The sequence below is a fragment of the Oryx dammah genome, unplaced genomic scaffold (assembly GCF_014754425.2).
Source record: "Oryx dammah isolate SB20612 unplaced genomic scaffold, SCBI_Odam_1.1 HiC_scaffold_11, whole genome shotgun sequence".
In the NCBI taxonomy this organism is placed as follows: Eukaryota; Metazoa; Chordata; class Mammalia; order Artiodactyla; family Bovidae; genus Oryx; species Oryx dammah.
In genome coordinates this window covers 33,629,503-33,637,939 of record NW_024070195.1, presented here as the reverse complement: position 1 = coordinate 33,637,939, position 8,437 = coordinate 33,629,503, and the positions used below count along the sequence as shown (strand labels likewise).

Below are 8,437 nucleotides of genomic sequence, written 5' to 3'. Positions count from 1 at the left end.
TACATTCTCTTCCAGCCTCGCAGGGTAAACAAGAATCTCCCGTGGAAGGAAGGGACTCGCTGCCCAGGCTCTGGCACACTCCCCAGGGCCTGAACAAGGGTTCCCCCTCCTCCTGGGTGCGCCTGAAACACGTAGTTGGGCGGCTTCACCCCCCTCCATTTTCTACCAGGGTTTACATTCTCCGGGTGTCTCCTGCCCCTCCTCCCCTTCTTCCTCTTGGCCTGCCCCAGTAAGGTCCTCACCCTGAAGCCTGCATACCGTGTAAATATTTAAACCCATCTATTATTTCCTGTTTATTAGCAGTGTAAATCCTGAGTTCATTCATTGTGCATCTGTCTCCCTGAACCGTCTCAGAAGAAAAGGCCCGAAGGCAGGGCCGTGTGTCCACCCTTCCCTAGGAACAGCCTTGCTCAGGCCTGTGGTCAGTCATATCACCGATTCTTTAAAAATGCGCTTTTACTTTTTCCACATTTAAAAATTGTGGTCAAATATGCATAATATAAAATTTATCATCCTAACCGTTTTTTTAAGTGTGCAGTTCAGGTGTGTGCTATACATTTGTAACGTACCACTGTCTCCACCGTCCATCTCCAGAACTCTCTTCATCTGTGGATGAAACTCTGTACGCATGAAACACTAATTGCCTGTTCCTCTCTCTCCCCAGCGCCTGGCAACCATCATTCTGTTGGGTTGGCCAAAAAGTTCATTCAACTTTAAGTACAAATGAAAAACACCTTTTCCATTTTCACTTAGAACTGTTTTGAACAATGTATTCACTAACTTGAACCAATTTTTTGGCCAAGCCAATCTTTTCTGTCTCTCTGAATTTGACTCTTCCAAGTATCTCATATAAGTAGCATCATACACCATTTGTCTTTCCGTGACTGGCTTATTTCACTTAGCGTAACATCCTCAAGTTGTGTCCACCTTGTGGCATATTGCAGAATTTTCTTCCTTGTTAAGGCTGAATGATATTCTTTTGTATGTGTACACCACATTTTGCTTAGCCATTCTTCTCTTGACAGACACTTGGGTTGCTTCCATGTTTGAGCTGTTGTGAATAAGACTGCTTTGAACATGGGTGTACAAACTAGCTTTTTAAAAGAATAATGAAAGGCTACCTGTTATTGATTGCTTACTGTGTGCTTGGAACCGCACAGACATAATGACTTAATTGTCACTGGTATCTCCCAGGTGGCAACAGTTCTCTCCGTGAGGCTCTGGAAAGCCAAGTAATTTTACCCAAGGCGAGGAAAGGGGAGAGTGAGGACCATCATCCGCGTGTGCTCCAGCCATGCCCCTTAACTGCACTGTGTTGATGATGGACCTGAAGAAGGAGGCCCAGGGTATGTTACCCACCCTGCACCCCCAGAAAGGCCTGACACTTTCCCTGAGTCTCTGCCCAGTTTGAGAATCCATCCTCCAGTTCACAGGATTCAGTGAGGCCAGTTTCTCCCTCTGGGCTGCGCCTTAGCATCCGCTGTGGGGATTTAAAGCAGATGGACCCCTAGGCATCAGTTTTTTTTTTTTTTTTTTTTTTCCTGGCTGTGCTGCAGTGTCTTAGCAGGATCTTAGTGCTCTGCCCAGGGATTGAACCGGGTCCATGGCAGTGAAAACGCCAAGTCCTAACCACTGGACGGCCAGGGAAGTCCCCAGGCATCAGTCCTCTTTTTTTAAATTTTAATATTTTTTGAGATATAATTGACATGTAACACTATATTCGTTTCAAGTGTACAACATGATGATTTGATATTTGTGTATATTGCGAAACAATAGCCACAATATGTCTAGTTAACATCCATCTCCACAGAAAGTGATAATTTTTTTCCTCTAATGAAGACTTTTAAGATCTGCTGTCTTAGTGACTTTCAAATAGCCAGGCATCAGTCTTTGAAATAACCTCCCCAAGTGCTTCTTGATGCCCTCAGGGTTGAGAAGCACTGGGTTAGGAGAGAGGAAGAAGGATAGACACTCCCACCCACTTCAGCCCCTCGGTCTTCCCCTGTGTCCCCAGCCCCCGCCAAGGGCCACGAATGCCCCAGGTCCAGTGGCTCAGAACCTGGAGTTGCCTCCTCCCCTGCCTCTAGAAGTTCTGTGTGGCGAGTGTGCCTCCCGAAGAGGATGGCCTGGATACAGGGCTCTGCGGGGCCCGGGATGGACCCATCAAGCCCAGCCAGACTCCAGTCCACAGGCTGACAGTCCACAGGCTGCTGGCATTTTTGTCACCTCCCTGGGGCTGAAGACAGTGAAGTGGAGGGCAGGGGTCAGGTCGTCATTAGCAGGGTGGGGAATGGAGGGAGTGGGGTGTGCTGGGGCCCCATGGGGCAGGTCCAGGGACATCATCTTCTCTACCCCCAGGCTGTAGCACATCTCCCTTCGGTGTCCTTGATGCAAGCCCCACCCACCGCCCCATCTCCCTGAGCTCCCCTTAAATCCAGGGTGGTGTCTGGCCCAAAGGATTTCTGGGTGGGGCTCTGCTCTAAGGAGTCCAGCCTCAGGGGCTGCTTGGTGGGGGCACACTGGGGTGAGCAGACTCTTTCAGCCTGTCCTGGATCTCTTCCTCTGAGCTAGCCTTGAGCCAAGAACTCCAAGGTCCCTCTGGGAGTAGCAGTTGGCCGGCTTGGTTTCCACAGCAACGTGGAAGATGGGGGCAGGAGCACATCAGAAGGACATCTGCCTTGGGCACTGAAAGACGGGTCTGGCCACTGCTGAGCTTCATAACCTTGGGCGTTCACATCTCAGCATCTCTATCTGCATTAGAAAGGGGCTGGCCCAGATCCCTGCTTCTCAAAGGCACTCCGTGTTGGAATACTTTGGGAGAGCCTTAAAAACTACCCTTAACTGGATTGCATCCTCAGAGATGCTGCTGATCTAATTGGTATGGGCTGTGGCCTGAGCACTGGGACTTTTACAAGGTCCTTAGTCAGAGTTTGGAGAAGGAAATGGCACCCCACTCCAGTATTCTTGCCTGGAGAATCCCATGGATGGAGGAGCCTGGTAGGCTACAGTTCACGGGGTCGCAAAGAGTTGGACACGACTGAGCGACCTCATTTTCACTTTCACTAGCCAGTGTTAGTCACTCAGTCGTATCTGACTCTTTGCGACCCCATGGACTATAGCCCACCAGGCTCCTCTTACAAGGTCCTTGGAAGATTCTAATTTACACTCAAGTTTGAGAACCACTGTTCTAGATAACTTCTTTCTGACCCTGGTCTCATCATAATATCCATAGGGTGAAGTATTAATCATTCAGTCGTGTTTCTGACTCTTTGTGACCCCTTGGACTATAGCCTGCCAGGCTCCTCTGTCCATGGGATTCTCCAGGCAAGAATACTGGAGTGGGATACTTCTTCAGGGGACCTTCCCGACCCAGGGATTGAACCCGGGTCTCCTGAATTGCAGGTGTATTCTTTACCTTCTGAGCCACCAGGGAAGCAGGATATTTGTTCTATGTATTTGTTCTATGTCACCAGAGGCCACCACAGAGAGGACTCCAGCTGTCCACCTGTCTGGCTGTCCCTAAGGACTGCATGACTCCATACCTCTGTGTCAGCAAGAAGTGCTCGTGCCTTTCCAGCTGAAGTTTATTGCTTCATTGGTCCTGCAATGGAGGAAATTCATGTTTTTGTGCTGAAGTCCCATGCAGTTTACGAAGTTACAGGTTACACATGGGGTATCTTCTTGGTGCATCAATTTCCTAAAAGATATTAGGAGAAAAATTATGATTCACCTTGTAAGTAACTTAAGACATTTTAATATATATACTAACAGATATGTATAGCTGTATCCTGGAGTAGAATGCAAAGCTCGCATATGTTTGGAGCTAAAAGATTAGATGTCAAAGAAATTTGACCATTGTGTCAGGAGGCATCGGCCTGCCATACTCCCTGACTTGGATGACAGTTGGAGGAAAACACTGGAGAAACCTTGAGTCAATCTATGCAGGTGAGGAGCATAAACTCCTGACAGTTCAGGAAGGCTACCTGGAGCAGGCAGCATTTCAGGGAGCTTCTTGGAGAGAGGGGAGGAAGAAATGAACAGGTTGGAAGAAGGGCATGGCTGGAGCTCTGTAGAGCCTGCAGCAGGAGTATAAGCTCAGACAATGTCTTTCTTGCCCTTGGCTTATGAATTTGAGAAAGTCCCCAAGATCCCTCCAATACACACCACTACCCTAGTCCACACCCTTGAGGCCAGACCACTGGCCCTTAGCCTGCCTGCCTGGAGCAGCTGGTGCACGATTGCAACACCAAAGCCCTTGTCTTGGCTTTAGAGGCTGCTGCTGAGTCACTTCTATCGCAGAGGTAGCCGCTGACCACCCAGGCAGTTGCCCCAGTGTTCTGCCATTTCCTCCAGCCTATAGGCTTTGCTTCCAGCCTTAGGGGCTTCCTTGCTGGCTCAGATGGTAAAGCATCTGCCTGCAATTCAGGAGACCCAGGTTAGATCCCTGGGTTGGGAAGATCAGCTGGAGAAGGAAATGGCAACCCAATCTAGTACTCTTGGCTGGAAAATCCCATGGATGGAGGAGCCTGGTAGGCTATAGCCCATGGGGTCGTAAAGAGTCAGACATGACTGAGTGACTTCACTTCACTTCCAGCCTTAGAGAGTCCCTTGGCACTGTAAGGTCAGGAACAGGCTTGGGGAAGGAGAAATTCTCTCTCTGTTTCTCCTGTAAAGTCTGTCTGGCAGACTGCCCTTCACCCTTCTCACCCCTCCCCCTCCCCAGTGGCTGCCAAGAGATTGGGTACAGAGCAGAGAGACCACAGGAGGGGCACCTCTGCCCAGTGGTGAGAGTGCCGCAGGGCCTGAGCCCTGGGTCCTATGTTCTGTAGCCTGGCTATCAGAGAGGGGATCATGAGCCTCAGATGCCACCAGCTTCTTGGCAGAGGGGCTGCTCTTTCTCCTTGGCGACTGGGCCAATGATGCCCTATGGGCACTGAGCGTCCTCTCCAGGCAGGAGGATTGACCTTCGCTTCTGTTCATCCCACCCTAGGGAGGTAGCACGGAGTACTTGTTGACTACATGGACTATTTGTAAATTTGTTATTTATCCGCCATTGCATACTAAGTGTCCAGACAGTGCCATCCACATAGTAGGTGCTCAGTACATATTTATAGTATAAATAAAAAGAGCCTGACTCTGGATTTGAATGCCCTTGGTAGATACTGTGGAACTTGCTTCATTCTGTAAAATGATGATAGTCATAGAACCTACTTCTTAGGACTGACATATATAAAACCTTGAGACAGTCCCCAGTATATGCTAAGCACTCAATAAGTGTTTGCTGTCATCTTAAATCTCTCACCTTATTTTCCAGTCTCTCCTGCCCCATGAAAGGCTCTCTTTGTTCTCCTCTGAGCCGCTGCTGGAGATGTGGTCGATAGCAATGGGGACCAGCTGGGCCTGGCATTTGCCACCTTTGGGGCCTAGGACAGCGTCCAGACCAGGCATGTGTGGGGCCCTCTTCCTTTCTCTGCCCTTCACATGCCTGCGAAATGTGGTTTGAACACACGTCAAGAGAGTCTTGCTTGGTGTTAAGGGCAGGAGGGGCCTGCAGATCGTGAGGTTGACAGTCAAGCGTTCCCCCTTTGGATCACTTTTTTTTTTTCCCTGAGAGAATGATCTTTCTAAGCCAGAAAGAAGACCCTGTCATGCCCTTGCTTACAGTCCCTCCACGGTTCTCTGTCTCCAGCAGCATAAGCCCAGGACGCTGCAGGGGCCCGAGCAGCTCCCAGCCCTCTGCTCCCCCCGCCTCTCCATCTTGTCTCTAGATGTTAGTCTTGGGCTCCACAAGCCAGTCACCCCAGACGACCTACCCTCCCCAGCTGGCCCGCAGGCTCCCACAGTATAAAGCATATGCTCTCCAGAGAGAGTCTGGCCTGGCCGCCACACAAATGAGATGGCCTCAGCGCTGCCTGGAAAGCCCATCCCCTCCCCTGCTCCCCCGACCTCATTTATTATTTTCTTTCAAGGTTCAGCTCAAACATTAACTCCTTTAAGTAGCCTTGACTGACTCCAGCATCCTTCACGTATTTCCTTCTCTGTGTCTAACTGATGAGGGCGTGTGCATCCTTTGAACAGGGCACATAAACGCCACCAGTTTCCCCCACTGGATGGGTAACTTTTTCATTTTTTTTTTTGGAAGAAGTTCTTTATTTTATTTTGGCCAAGCAGCATGTGGGATCTTAGTTCCTCGACCAGGGATGGAACCCACGTCCCCTGCAGTGGAAGGGTGGAGTCTTAACCACCGGCCTGCCTGGGAAGTCCCTGGATGGGCAACTTCTTTGCGGGCCAGTATCCCTGGTGCCTAACTTGGGACTTTCAGCGTGGCGAGCCCAGGGAAAACTTGTGGGAGGAGAATGAATGGATTTCTTGGGGTGTGTAATTACTGGTACACATCAAAGCTGAGAGTGACTGCACCACGGGAGGGTGTGGGCCCTGCTGATGGGCTGGGACGCATTTGGGAGCATGGGTAGTTGGTGGGAAGGGTCAGGCCACTCTGGGCTGGGGTTGGCAGTCTGGGAGCTGGAAGGCCCAGGCTTCTTGTCTCCTGCCCGCTTCCTGGAAGCCTTGTCAGGGCCTCTGTCTGCCAGGCAGGGATTTGGGGTCAGATGGATCATTGTCTCTCTCCTTGTATGAAGGAACTGTGACACTCTCACTTTTAACCTCTGGCATGGGTGGCTGCTCCAAGCAGTAGGCACTGAGGGACCTCCAGACACTCAGTGATCTCTCAGCTCAGGTGTGGATCAGAAGAGGGTGAACACCTTGGAAGGTGATATTATCCAGCCCCTGGCCTCCATGCAGGCCTAGACTGAGAGTGGTCCGCCCTTCACTGGAAAAACTTCTGCAGAGGGAGATTCTCTAAGGCCTTTTCTCCACCTCTCAACACCACGCTCTTGCTGGGCTGAGCCTTTCCATCTCATCTGTGTGGTGGTTAGGCCAGCCTCTCTCTAGAGAGCATAAAAATTGTGGTTATTTATTTATCCTAATGATTTTTTAAATTGTGTTCATTAATAACCATTTATCATGTCTCTGTGTATGTGCTCAGTTGCTTCAGTCACGTCTGACTCTTTTGCAACCCCATGGACTGCAGCCCGCCAGGCTCCTCTGTGCATGGGATTTCCCAGGCAAGAATACTGGAGTGGGTTGTCATGCCCTCCTTCAGGGGATCTTCTTGACCCAGGGATCGAACCTGTGTCTCCTGCATTGCAGGCTGGTTCTTTACCGCTGAGCCACCTGGAAAGCCCTTATCATGCTTCTACCATAGCTAATTTTTATTGAATATTTATAAGGTGCTGAATACATGGATTTTCTGGCTTTTGTTGTTTATTTTTTGGCTGTATGGTGAGGCATTTGGGATCTTTGTTCCTTGACCAGAGATTGAACCCGTGTCTTCTGTAGTGGAAGCATGATTTCTAACCACTGGACCACCAGGGAAGCCTCGGGACAATTTAAATAGTTGGGGACATATGCTGTGGGTTCAGACGGTGGTCAAATCCCAGCTGTGCCACTTGTTAGCTGTGATGTTGGGCATGTTCCTTCATGGCTCTGTGCCTCAGTTTCCTTATCTGTACAATGGGGATAATACAGGGTTGTTGGTAGTTGGTAAGGTTGTGGTTGCGATTAAGTGAGTTAATGCATGAAAAGCTGTTAGAGGAGCACCTGGCATGTCGTAAAATGCTCAGTTCACATGTGCTGTGCTTATTACACAGCCGCTGCCTTCCTGTTCCAGATCTGGCCATTTTTGCACCCTCCCTGTTTGTCGTTCACGTCCACACACTTACCTCACCAGACCAATTCAATCTGACAGACATTTCCTTGCTGTGCTCTCTGTGTGAGGTCTGAGCCGTCCTGTGCCAGGCATTGACGGAGGAACAGATGTGTTAAGTTGGAGTTCCTGCCCTTAGGATGCTGTGAATCCCCTGGACACATGAGGCTGGAGACAGAGGATGAATAAGACAGGTTTCTGCCCCCAAGAAACTCACAGTCCAGATGGGAGGCTGGTGTGGAAACAGACCTGGCAGAAAAATAAAAGGGCCACTGAATATAGAAGCTACAGCTACTTTTTCTGCTTTCTAGGAATGTACTATGTTTCATCTTGAGGAAGTGGTTCTTTTGTGGGGAAATACAGCAATGGGAACTTTGGGTGAGACAGGCCTGGCCTTGAATAGGTGAAGATGAGGTCAAGAGGGAAAGTTTTGCATGTTATCAGATGTTGAGGAAAGTGGCTTCACAGAGGCAACCCAGCAGAGGTTCAGTGGGTGAGGGCCAGCAAAGACATCTCTAGGTCGAATGAAATCTCATCTTTTAAATTTTATTTTTTAAATTTTGGCCATGGCATGCAGCTTGCAGGATCTCAGTTCCCCAACCAGGGGATTAAATCTGGGCCATAGCAGTGAAAGTACAGAATCCTAACCTCCAGACCACCAGGGAACTTCCA

At 49.6% G+C, this 8,437-nt stretch overlaps 1 long non-coding RNA gene across 1 annotated transcript; it reads right to left on the bottom strand.

Annotated features, from left to right (window-relative positions):
* Positions 1 to 3,570: 3,570 nt before the first annotated feature.
* On the bottom strand, positions 3,571 to 8,008 carry LOC120870104. The gene is made up of 2 exons (XR_005722728.1): positions 7,782 to 8,008; positions 3,571 to 3,697 (listed from the first exon to the last, which is right to left on the bottom strand). It is a non-coding gene; the product is annotated as an uncharacterized LOC120870104 (long non-coding RNA).
* Between the last annotated feature and the right edge of the window lie 429 nt (positions 8,009 to 8,437).